Genomic DNA, 12,257 nt, shown 5'->3' with positions numbered 1-12,257 from the left:
CTTACTCTGGAACAGAATCCCAGTTCATGTTAGGCAGAGCCCCTCACTGACTCTCTTCAAGAGAAATCTTGATGAGAGGATGGGAGATCGTAGGTTTACCCCAGGGGTCATCTCTGTGTCACTACTAGATAGAGGCACAGTAAACTAATTCTATTATGTAAGGGGGTCTTCACTGTGTCACTACTAGACAGAGGCACAGTATTCTAAATCTATTCTGTACACTTTTGTACCATTACATGGGGTGGCGAAAGCCACATCACTATGGCTAGGCTTATAAATGCCCCAGGGCAGATAGCCTAGTACCAAACTATGAAACTATGAAACTCTTCAAAATACTTTACTTTGTGAAATATGCTTTGAAATGGCTGCATTTTGTGAAATAACTGCACTGTAATACTACACAGACTTGTGAACACTTTGTATACTTTGGATATTTCGAATAGCTTTAATTATTATGAAAAAGTACGTGTGAGAAGCTACTTCAAAAAATGTGGTAATTTTCCTTATTTTATTAATTTTATGTGATTCGGACTTTATTTTAAACATTTTCCATAGTTATTTAAATATTTTTTCAATATGTCGCAGTTTGGGACATTTTGTTTACTTAGAAATTCATTTAGAGCATTCTGAGTGCTTTGTTTTATATTTTGCAAGTAAGAAATCATTTAAGTAAGCTTTAGTACATGAAATACATTTCTAGCCTTTTTTTTGTAAACTGAATGTGAATTGGGGATGATCCATTCCTCGATATTTCTCCACCTTTAACTGAGTGCCTTCTCGATTTTTGGATCCCATTCTGATACCATGTCTCTCATCTTGGTTTACAATTGAAGGCAAACAGCGAGGGTAGTATGTTTATTTGCTTTATTACACAGTAACACATCAGGATGGATAGCAGCAGTACGAAATGTAAACTAACTGATTAACTGACAGACCGCACAGGCATACATGCTTACATTTCAACAGCTTACTAAAACATGGCACTCAGGCTCGCACATGCACAGTATTTATACACTTGTACAAGCCTCTAGAAAGCATTTTAAAGGTATACATGCATATTGATCTACAATCTTATTCAGACAAATCTAAGCTTTAATATCTAACATGCATGGTGTTGCTTGGTTTAGGCCAGCTTAATTGTGTGTGGGTTCAATACCCAGAAAAGAAAGAGATTTTATTACAAAATATTATTTCTAAAATATTAACTGCAATGCTGTGTGACATTAACAATTCATTTTTTTTAAATGCAGTTATTAACTTGGAAAGCTTATATCCAATATGGCATAGTCAGATAATTTTCCTATTTATTTATTTATTTATGTTATTTATTAGTACTTGTTTTCCAGGGCAGAGCACTGATCTCCATGGACCTTTTTCAGACTCTGCTTAAGTGACTTGCTCAAAGTCATACAGTTAGGCAATGGAGGCTGAAGGAATCCAATCTTGCACTACTCAACCACAGAAGATAACTCACTAATACCTCCTTAATCCACTAAGCTAACTGACAGATATGTTATGTATACATACATACAACCAAAACTAATCTTATAGAGTCTGTCAGTGACACTTACACCATGCCTACTGCACAGGGTAAAGACCCTACACATAAGACTGCATATGCTGAGGCACTTAAAACACTAAGACCTCCTGCACAGTACAATCAAAGAAAGTGTCCTAAGACATCACAGAAACACTCTGTTAACACACCACCCACAGCTACACATAGTAACATGGCAAACAAGTGCACAGCCAAATTTCCTAGTTATTGGTGATTCTATAGTGAGGTACACCAATATTCCCCCTCACCAGACTAAGGAGAGAGTCATAATTAGCTGCCTTTCCAGGACTAGAATCCATCAAGTCACCCAGTCACTCAGTTAATTGAACCACAGGTACCAGTATGACTCTATCATAGTTCATGTGGGTGTTAATGACCTGAAACATACTTCTTTTGACTATATGAAGTGAGATATGACCGAGCATACTGATTATGTGTCTCAGGCAGGTGTGAGCCAATCACTGAGCAGCATACTACTGTTTCCAAGGACAGTGCAACATTACTAACAGAAAATGATTAATTTTAACAATTGGCTTAGCTTCTGGTGTCAGTCCAGGGGGGTACAATATTTGATGGCCTGGGAGGACATGGTTGACCGACCATGCTGCTTTGCCAGGGGTGGTCTGCACTTATCCCCTCTACGCTTTCAGATATTGGCAAAGACCTTTTCCACCTTTATAGTGGCTTTTTTAGGCAATGCCAAACTGATAAACCTAGCAACTTAACTGAACCTATGAAGGAATATCTGAAGTGGTACTGCTCAATGCTAAAAGTCTTAAAAAGAAACTCCACTTCTTGGAGAGTGTAGACATCTGTGTAGTAATGGAGACATGGTTTAAAGTTGTGGAGATTACCCCAGTAATGCAAAGTTAAAATGCCTTTCACACCTTTAGATCAGCTACTGCACAGGAGGGAACTAAAGGTGGAGGAGTCTCAGTCTTTATTAAAAGCAACCTCACATCCAGACTAGTTAAAGTGTATGACCCACTGAAAGTCAAACATGTGATTCACCATACACTGGGTGCTGTACCATATCCTTGCAACCTATAGTTCCCCCTGCATGTCCCAGGAAATCCACACTACCTATCTCAATGTACTAGAATCTCTCACTGGTCAACCCAATAAGACATTCATAGGGGATCTAAACTACCTCGCTATAGACTGGGAATTCTACACCACTTCTAATGCACAAGCTCAGTGATTCCTAAACTTTTTTTAATGCCAACATCCTGGAACAGTTGGTCCATTCTCCTACGAGGGGTACAGACATCATTGACCTTGTACTCACAAACATGAGAGGGGTGATGTTCCTCACCCAATGTAATGTCTTCACTCATCAAATCTGACCATAAGGAAGTATTAATTAAAATAAAAATTAAATCTGTTGGCCCAGCAAAATGAAAAACCTCTCTCTAAGAGAGTTAATACCTCAAAGGCTAAATGTGAAGAAAAATAGCTTTTCAGGCAAAGGACAACCACTAAGCTTTCTGCAGCTATGTCTGTAAGCTCAAGTGAAATGTACAACAATGTGCAGAACTTACTGTAAAGGGCATTATCCACATTGATTCCAAAGCCATTGCCAACACTTTGGCTGACACATTCAACTCAAATTTCTCCTTCCACTCCCCTGATAATCCAAAAGAAATATTGCATACCACAATCTCCCCAACAATTACTAGGGAACAGGTCATCAATGCATTTTCCAAGGCCAAAAACACTACATTGATGGGCTGTGATAATACATTGGGATGTTTAATAAGTAGCATGAAACATTTTATTAATTTACTTATTTGACATTTGTTTACTGGGAAAGTCCATCTAGGTCATAATGAACCCATTTTCAGTGGAAGCCCAGGGAAAAAAATCCATTATTGTTGTAAAAAATATACAAGGTGGTCTAAATTGGCTTAACAATTTTAATAATTTCTCAATTTCTCAATGTACAGTATATATATATATATATATATATATATATATATATATATATATATATATATATATATATATATATATATAAAATACGCAAAACATAGGGTAACCATAACATACAGGGATCCAGTGATTGCTTTTGCTAATTACCATGTCCATTATATGCTCCTAAGAGTCAATGCAGTGATCAGGGATCTGGATACGCATGTAGCTATCCTTACCTTCAACCACCACATGGCCACAGTGGTGAGGAAATCCTTTTATGTTGTGCAGCTTATAAGTAACAGCATGGCATCTAGGTCCAAAGAGGTCATTATCCCACTGTACTCTGCCCTTATCAGACCAATCATTGAGTACAATGCTGCCTTTGGTATGTACCTGACCAGGCATATGCAGTATCTAGAGTGACCTCAGAGGTTCCTTACAAAAAGAATACAAAGCATAACAAAACCTACCTTATGCTCCTTAAAGCACTTCCTTCTACTCAGTCTCCTATAGATTGCTGATGGGGTGACTCATGCCTGGTTTACAAGACATCCACAGACTCCACACATGAATCTCTTACATATCTATAAGTCAAAGAGTAGCGGAGATACAAGGTTTAGGGACCTGAATGTTTATGTGACTTAAACAGAGCATGCTGATTTGACAGATTTCTGTCCCAGAGACTGCCCCACCTTTGGAACAAACTTCCCATCAATGTGAAGCTGAGTTCAGATATTCCCCAGTTTAAGTGCAACATAGATCACTGGATTGGGAATAGGAAATTTACACCAGGACTGGCATCCACTTCCCTTATGGACAGAAGTAGCTTATAAATTCCTGGCTCTCACTGTCCTATTTGGATACAGAACACCATTATTCTTTTGCAAAAACTTTGCTAGGCTTAGGCCCCCCATTTCATTAGCCTAGTACCTATTTCCAATCATGGTGTCCTGCAACATTTTCTGTCCACCACTATCCCTGTCTGTTTTGTATGTCCTGTATGTCTGCCGCTACATACCTGCCTCTCTGACCATCTTATTCTCAAGCACCTTCCCCAGCAGTCCTACCACTCCCAAAAAAAATCAGAAATGGGCACCTGTCCCTCAAAAAATTACACCCTATGCACAGCTTTCTATATTGATGTGTCATCATGACACAGCTGATTTGGTCTAATTGGCTATACAACCTTATTCTGTTGTCAACCATCCCTAGTGTGGTGACTATTCAAAATCATCAAATTCTTCATGCAATTCTACATATATATGTTGTGAGTAAGTCAATAGCTATGGTACTCTCCCAACAATTTTCTGCATTTTCTGTATTCTGTCCTCTGAGCCTTCCCCTCTGATTAATGCCCCCCATCCTCACCCATTTTATCATTGCGCTATCAATCCCTTTTTCACACTTTAGTAAAATAATAGAATCACACACAACATGCATGATAAGAAAGGGCTCATTAAAAGTCTTCACTTTTTTCCTCATATTTTTGCAGAGTGTGGCATTATGCACCATTGCTGAATGGTGGTTACTGGAGTTTCACATGCAATGGCAAAAAATGAAGTTGTTTTGCCATCACCTGCACTAGTCTAGTTATTTTTTTTTATTTTTTTATTTTTATTTTGCATTTGTTGACCGGGTAAGTCCGACTGGAATCAAAGTCCATTTTCAGCGGAGGCCCGGGGAGATAAGCTCCAGACACAATACAAGAACAAAAAATAGTTGAGAAAGAAGAAAAAACATTGATTATATATAGTATTATAATTTTAGTTATAGGTGTAGTTAAGAAGGGAATACAGGTAGAAGTACATACAGACAGTCAATGTTCCATTTTAAAGTTAGTAGTAGATAAACAATATCAAATTAGATAAGTAATTACATACATTATGTTGATTTAGTCAGGCTTGTCACAGTGGCATATTCATTTTAGTCAGGCTTGTCACAGTGGCATATCCATTTTAGTTCCAGATGTTCTTTCATTGAGGCCTTGAATAGGTCTGGGGAGGAGAGCATGGTAATGGCACCTGTTAGTTTGTTCCAGGTACTGCTTACAGAATTGTGTGAAGTTATCTTCACACAAATGTGCTTAATCCCTCTTCTCTATAGGAATACAGAGTAAAGACAGTACTTTGAAGTAGTTTGTCTAACACTTGATTGCTAGCTGTAATGAACAAGTTCCTATGTGGTGTATTGAGACAATGTCTGTAGACCAATGTTTTTGCATGGTGTCAAGGGTTCAATTCCAGATGCATGTATATTCCTATCATGAGTTTATAAACATCTGTATTTCTCTACAATTAATTTAATGAACCTAGCAGGAGTAGGAACATTTTGAATAGTGGTACAATAAAACATTTCCAAAAACATTCCATCCTCAAAAGGGGCACTTATTAAACCATCCTTATCCTGCTACTGTCTTAATGTTGTTTCTACTCTCCTACCCCTTCTTGCTCCTTATAGCAAAAACATTATTCTAAAAACTCAAAGATACACAAACCAACGAAGAAATTAACAAAAAGCGAGCTTTTAAAAGTAGTTCACTCGAGAGAGGTATAAATAACTTTATGATGTTTTTTATTATTGTTAGCACACGCTTTCGGAGAGCTCTGGTTTTTGACCATTGATATCAAAGACCTATATACCATGATCCCCCAGGATTTGGGTATTCAATGGGTAGTCAATTTTTTAAGGTATAAAAAAATGGATGATAACACTGTCTATGTAGTTGAGACGCTCTTAGAAGTGGTTTTAAGCTCCAATTTTATGTTATTTGATGGTAATATCTACTTGCAAAAATCAGGGGTAGCAATGGGTTCCCCATGTGGTGGTAGCTTTGCCAATTGTGTTTTAGCCTATTGGGAAAGGACCTTTCTTTTTCCCAATGAATTGTTTGGTGAATGTGTCACCTGGTACACTAGGTACCAGGACGATATGTTCTTGATTTGGAAAGCACCACCATCTCGGGTCCCATTGTTTATCGATAGTATTTCTAGTATGACTAACTTTTTGGAGTTTACTTATAACCTGCAGGAATTGAGTATTAGCTATTTGGATATTTTATTGACTAAGGATTTAGCTAATTTAAAATATAAGAGTGTCATTTACAGGAAACCCACTTACTCCAATTCATTCCTCCATTTTTCTAGTTGCAACCCTAACCATCAAAAGAAGGCCGTAGTTAAGGGGCAGACGGTTAGGGCGGCTAGGATGATATCCGATGAAGGAGATTTTTTGGAGGAATGTGAACTTTTGAGTACCATGTTTAATCATAGGGGGTATCCTTTTTCGTTTGTTTCAGAGATAAAACTTGAAGTCATTCGTAAAAGGCAGTCTGGCTTTTACAAACCAATTTTGATAAGTGATTGTAATGTTTATCCTACCCCCAGTGAAGGGCGGGGGTTTAATATTGATCAAACCTATAATATAACTAAGGAATTTATAGGAACCAGATTTCTGTGTACATTTAGTTTAGATCATGTTGACATTAGGAATGTCCTCCATAGGAATTGGACACTTATTGCCAAGGACCCTTTTTTGTTTAAGCAGTTAGGTGACACCCCGAAAATTACCTTCAGAAGAGGTTATAATCTGAAGGCACTCTTGGAGCTTAAGCCTAAACCTAAAGGTTATGGTAATTTGGGCATGAGGAAATGTGGGGCATGTAGGCGGTGTAGGTATGTGCACACAGATCTTAAAGTTAAACTTAGGGACCGAATGTATAATGCTACAGGTAAATTTAATTGTGAATCTAGAACTGTTGTTTATGTTGCTACATGCCAAAAATGCGCTGCTTTTTATATCGGTAAGACCGAAAGGAAAGTGAAGCAGCGCATTTATGAACATGTACATGCTATTAATAGACGAGATCTTAATAATGCTTTCGCAAGGCACATTAACAAATTTTCAGACCACCATTTTAAATTTACTGTCCTTAAGATGGTTAATTCCGACATTAGGGGTGGTCCTTGGCAGAATCAGTTAGAAATAGAAGAATATTTTTGGCAAATTCGTACTGCCGCATATATTCATCCCGGTTTGAATGACCACGTATCTATAAGTTGCATTTAAAAAAGTCTTGCCTTAAAAAGGTGACATTAGTTTATTAGTTTTTATTAATTTTTAAATAAGTCCTAAAATGGATTTTTAAATGAAGGTTTTATTTGTTGTATATACATACGTATGTATAATGTATATCTCTGCTCTTGTTTTAAATATTTGCACACACATAGAATATATATATATATATAATTATTATATTCATTATAGTTATGTTCATCTGTTTATATTTGATTACAAATTAAACACGGATTTTTTCTGTTTGTATAACCACTCAAATTACATACTGTTTGAAGGGCATTGTAAGTCTTAGCATTGCAATATTAGCAGTCTGTCATTATGAAATTGTAGTTGCTTCTGGTTTTGCATTTTTTGTATTTGATCTTGTTTAGCATAATTAATTAATTAGTTAATTGATTTGAGGTATATATAAAACAATTTTAGTTAGGCATTGCATTGTTTTTGCGCCTGAGGAAGGAGGGACACAGAGCTCTCCGAAAGTGTGTGCTAACAATAATAAAAAAACATCATAAAGTTATTTATACTTCTCTCGAGTGAACTGCTTTTAAAAACATTATTCTACAGAACATGGTGGATTAGTAATGAGGAAACATCTAAGAGTAACATAACATAAATATAGTCCTAAATGTCCCATAAACAAAACTAGTGACATTCCTTTCTACATCTCTCTCTCTCTCTCTCCTTTTACCCTTTCTGTCTCATCATGTTTTGCTGTTGTATATTTATTAGACTGATGGATGTAACATTCATCTTATGGGATTTTACTATTGGCATCACTGTGATTTAGTCTAATGCCTACATACTCCCTTCAAAAAGTTGTCACTGCCCTTTCAGTTGTGTGATTTTAACTTTGTGAAGCAGGAGTTCCTTTGTGGTGTTCAGAGATTATGCTCAGATGTATAGAGTTATTTTTGCATAGTGTCAAAGATTCTAATGCAGAAGTATGTCATACTCTTGATGACTGTTTTATAAGATTATTTTATGTGTAGCTGCTGCCTACATATTGTACTGACCCACCTTTCTCCTGCTTCTATCATAATCTACTGGCTCCCTGCCTCCCCTGTCTATCTATCTATCTATCTATCTATCTATCTATCTATCTATCTATCTATCTATCTATCTATCTAATCAATCTATCCTTTCTGTGTTATCCGTCTGAGTCATAAGCATTTGCGCAATGCCTGGCAGTGAGCAGAAATACTAAAGCATGGTAAATGGCAGCCACATCTTATAGCATAGTCTTGTGGAGTTTTTTCCTTGGACCACATTAGCACAGTTACTCTTCAATATCTATTAGTCTGCTACATATGTCCTAGCATATACCTGTTGTCAGTAACACTTACGTGTGATTTAAACTTAACAAAGTATGAGTTCCTATGTGATGAGCTGAGATAATCCTCAGATATGTACACTAGTATTTTATACTGTCAAGGGTATGAATCCAGAAGTTTGTAATTCAATTATTTATTTATTTATTTATTTATTTATTTACATATTTTGACCGGGAATGTCCGACTGGACGCAGGTCCATTTTCAACGGAGGCCCGGGGAGAAAAGCTCCACAAATTAAAATATTACAGACATAGTTACAGATTAAGAATCCTAGCAATTAAAATATTACAAACATAGTTACAGATGGAAAACATAGTACATTCAGTAGATAAATAGCATCTGTTCTATCCACAAAGTCATAGCAGATATTAGCAATTGTTACAATAAGACGTTACTGCCACATAATAAGTAGATAGGCATGGAAGTATCAGAGATTGCTGTAATCAAAGGTAGTTTGTGGGGTGGAAGAGAGGTAGAGGGTGGGAGAAGCTAGAGGGGAGAGTTACAAGGGCATAGCCAGCATGTTTCTAGGTGTGCTTTAAGTAAAGCTTTGAAGTGGGTGCATGATGGTAGAGAGGTTATTGTGGGTGGGGAGGTGTTCCATAATTTGGCTATAGCGCTGGAAAATAGTGCTTCTCCAGCAGTGTTATTGGCTCTAGTAACCTGTAATTGATTTTTGTTGCTGGATCATAGTGGTCTGGAGGTGAGATAGGGGTGGAGTAGATACTGAAGGGATGGGACTTTTAGAGGATGGTTAACCAGTTTGTGGGCAAATGTGAGTTGATACCATTGAAGGAGGTGAGGGAGTTCTAGCCAGCCTAGTTCAGTAAGTGAGAGACAGTGGTGACTGTGGTAGGATGCCCCTGTGGTGAATTTGGCAATTTTGTTGTAGCAGGTCTTGAGTTTATTTAGATCACATTGCCTTAGGTTGGTACATATTGGAGAGGCATAAAGTAGGGTGGAGATAAGGTGCAAATTTGCAACTGAAATCCTAGCTGCTTTGGTGAGGAGTTGCTTATTTCTGTATAAGGCTCCTAGTTTTTGGTGGACTTTGTTTATGGTCATGGATATGTGAATGTCAAATTTGAGATTGTTGTCTATTTCAACTCCTAGCAATTTGGTGTGATCTGTTGGGTGGATAGTGGTGTTGTCTTTTGCTGTGATGTTAAAGTGAGAGTTGTTCTGAGTATGTTTGGTGGGTTTGAAGATGAGGGGTTTAGTTTTGTTTGGGTTGAGTATTAACTTGGCATCGAATAGCCAAGTTTCAACAAAGGAAAAGGCATGCTGTGTGAACTTTTGCAGTTCGGATAGGGACTGGGCAGAGCAGATGATGGTTGAGTCATCTGCATATTGTATGAGTGTGCCATGTTTGGTGGCAGAGGCTAGATTATTGGTGAAAATAGAGAAGAGTAGGGTCCAAGGATGGATCCTTGGGGAACACCAATAGAGACAGGTAGTTGGGGAGATATGTCATTTTGCCTTACAACAGATTGCTGGCGGTCAGACAGGTAACTTTGAAACCAGTTGGTGACTGATTGAGAAAAGGATAAGTTATTAAGTAGAGAGAGGAGTTGTTTGTGTGGGACCATGTCAAATGCTTTAGATAGGTCTAGGAAAGTAGCAGGGGAGAGATGGACATTGTTTTTATGTTGAAGGATAGTGTTAGTAAAAGAGAGTAAGGCAGCGGCGGTGCTATGGTTTGGTCAGAAACCATGTTGAGTATTAGAAAAGAGGCTGTTAGTAAGAAGGTAGTCTGAGATTTGAGAGTGAATGCATCTCTCTAGTATTTTGGAGCGTGGAGATAGAATCGCTATGGGGCGGTAGTTGGTTAGTTCTGTGGAGGGGCTGCCTTTGTGAAGGGGAATGATGTGTGATATTTTCCATAGTGTAGGGACGTAGCATTCTGACAGAGATCGGTTAATCAAGATGGATACTGGGTAGGCTAGGGCGTCAGCTGCAATTTGTAGGAATTCACTTGGGAGGTTGTCTACTGCTAATTTTGTGGGTTTAAGTTTAGTTAAGAGTTTTCTTATGTTGGTGGCAGGAATGGGAGAAAATGAGAAGAGTGTGGGGGGATTACTGGGTGAAGGTGTGGGGTGTAGGGGAAGGGGTTGTGTTGTCTATCTAGTGATGGTACAGTTTGTGTGAAGTGTGTGTTGAATGAGGTAGCAATATTTTCTGAGGAGTGAGGAATGTTAGGTGTAGGGGTATTGATTTTACCTGGGTGGAGGATGGAGTCTATGGAGGTCCAGAATTGTTTGGGGTTGTGTTGGGAGGAGTTCAGGGCAGACTGTTAGTATTGGATTTTGTCCTCCTTTATTAGCTTTTTGACTCTATTGCGTAGTTCTAGAAATTTTTGTCTAGCTGAGCGGGTTTTGGTTTTGCACCAGTGTTCCCAGCCTTTATCTTGGTTTTTCATTTCTGACCTAGTGGTTTTCTGTAGCCATGGGGAGGGTTGGGCTTTGGTTCTGGTAAGTCTTATGGAGGCATGGTTATTTAGGATGATTAGGAAGGTAGTATTGGAAAACTGGACTGCGTCATCTAGGCTGAGGTAATTTAGAGGGTGCCAGTTACATTCTTTGAGGGATGAGATGAATGTGATTGGGTTAAAGTGTAGGTTTTTACGTATTTGACGGTAGATGACAGGTTTAACTTGGTATAGGTGTTTTTTGAGTAGGAATGTTGGGGAATGATCACTGAGGCTATCTGATAGGCAGCCTGCTATATTGGACTGGGGAATCTTGCTGACTAGTATCCAATCCAGGGTAGTGTGCTTGTTGGAGTTTTTATTTATTCTGGTTGGTGACTGGACTAGTTGGGTGAAGTCATGAAGGTTTAGATGCTGGGTTGGATGGTTGCTGCAACAGGATTGCCAATCAATATTGAAGTCACCTAAAATTATGGTCTCTTGAGGGCAGGGGTGTAGCTAGGATTTTCAAATTTGTACTCACAGCTCTCAAACTGCTAACCCCCTCCCCAGCCAAGCTACGGCCATTCTCATAATTCACGGTTCGCTCTTTTAGTGTCGATGAAGAGGCATTCGCTAGGTGGCAACTGCATATACCTACTTGACTCCCCATGTAGGTGGCACTGCATATACTTACCAGACTCCTCATATAGGTGGCACTGCATATACCTACTGGACTCCCCATATAGGTGGCACTGCATATACTTATCAAACTCCCCATATAGGTGGCACTGCATATACCTACCAGACTCATAGGTTCATAGGTTCATAGGTAGGTATTAGGCTATCGGCCCAAGGGCCTACGTAAGCCTAGCCAACAAGGTTCCCTGGCGTACGTCATCCAAGAAAGTTATTTTCCTGTGCCACTGTCAAGCAGAGACACAGAAGTGATCCCAGGGGTGTATTTCCTAT

This window comes from Protopterus annectens, chromosome 10.part0, assembly GCF_019279795.1.
Source record: "Protopterus annectens isolate FY-2018-M chromosome 10.part0, PAN1.0, whole genome shotgun sequence".
NCBI classification, from domain to species: Eukaryota; Metazoa; Chordata; order Ceratodontiformes; family Protopteridae; genus Protopterus; species Protopterus annectens.
The sequence above is the reverse complement of the archived record's forward strand: the minus strand, read 5'-3'. Positions refer to the sequence as shown.